General features: G+C 66.4%; 1 non-coding gene across 1 annotated transcript; it reads left to right on the top strand.

The window, feature by feature from the left end:
- The first annotated feature begins 548 nt into the window (after positions 1 to 548).
- On the top strand, positions 549 to 621 carry TRNAM-CAU (transfer RNA methionine (anticodon CAU)). Its single transcript has one exon. It is a non-coding gene; the product is annotated as a tRNA-Met (tRNA).
- Positions 622 to 1,134: the final 513 nt, after the last annotated feature.

Genomic DNA, 1,134 nt, shown 5'->3' with positions numbered 1-1,134 from the left:
CACGAAGCCCTTCCAATCGAGAACTTCTACTCGCAGGAAAACCAGGCGAATCGTTTCCTGGGCTGCCAGATGGCACGTGGGAGGCCTGCACTGAGTCAGGACGCGGTCCGCGTGGCCGGTGGTCTTCCGGGGCCGACCCCGCGGCTCCTTCCCCGTCCTCGGATCGGAGGTCCCGCCGCACCTGCTGCCTGGACGTCGGGGACGGGGGTCGCGGCCGCCCGGGGGCAGGGGGCGGGTGTGCGGGGCAGGCGCGGGGCCCGCCGTCCGGAGGTCCCGCGGGGGTCGGGGGGGTGGGGAGGGTGCGCGCCCTGGTCCCACGCGGGGCCGACGTGGGGCTGGGGTGAAATCAGCCCTGTGGCGGCGCCGCTCGGGGCGGTTTCTTTCCTCGAGGGTAAACCCCGGGGACTCGGATCGGTCACTGTGACCTGCCGGGGACACAGTGTCCGCGGAGGGCCGCACGACAGCGGGCAGGACCTCCCGGGTCCGGGGTGTGCCTCGGGTGCCGCGGCTGGACCGGATGGAGAGGCCGAGAGGCCCGCCGGGCAGGTGCCTTCTTAGCGCAGCGGGCAGCGCGTCAGTCTCATAATCTGAAGGTCCTGAGTTCGAGCCTCAGAGAAGGCACGCGACTTTTGTCCCCTCCCCACGCCTTGTGGACCAAGAAGCCAGGCCACTACCGCGCCTCAAGACCCGGGACTCACTCCCGTCCTCCACGCCCCTTTTGCCGCGCAGGATAGCGTGCTCACAGGTTTGGAGGTTGGGAAGCGGAGATCCCGGGGAGGGGGCGGGGAGACGCTATCGCACCTAACAACCTGCCCCCTGCTCCCCAAAGCCTTCCGCGGGTCCCCCAGGACAAAACACGCACCCCGGCCCAGTCTCCCCAGATCTCAACTCATTTCAGCGTCAACTCGTCTAAGTAGCCCAGTTACGAAGGGTGTGTGAGCGGTGGCTCTACGTGTGAGCGATTCGGGACACAATTCCTCCCCGTTTGCAAATGTGCGAAATTCACAAGCTATCTGCTCCCCCAAATGCAGCGGTGGGACAGGCGTAGATAACCGTGGTAGACACTCCCCCTGCAAAGGCAAGCCCTTGAGGGAAGAAGGAGGCACCAGTCCTGAGCAAGTTCAAAATGAAGTT

Source organism: Herpailurus yagouaroundi, unplaced genomic scaffold, assembly GCF_014898765.1.
Source record: "Herpailurus yagouaroundi ecotype Mexico unplaced genomic scaffold, PumYag 64013, whole genome shotgun sequence".
NCBI classification, from domain to species: Eukaryota; Metazoa; Chordata; class Mammalia; order Carnivora; family Felidae; genus Herpailurus; species Herpailurus yagouaroundi.
This window is presented reverse-complemented; position numbering and strand designations above follow the sequence as displayed.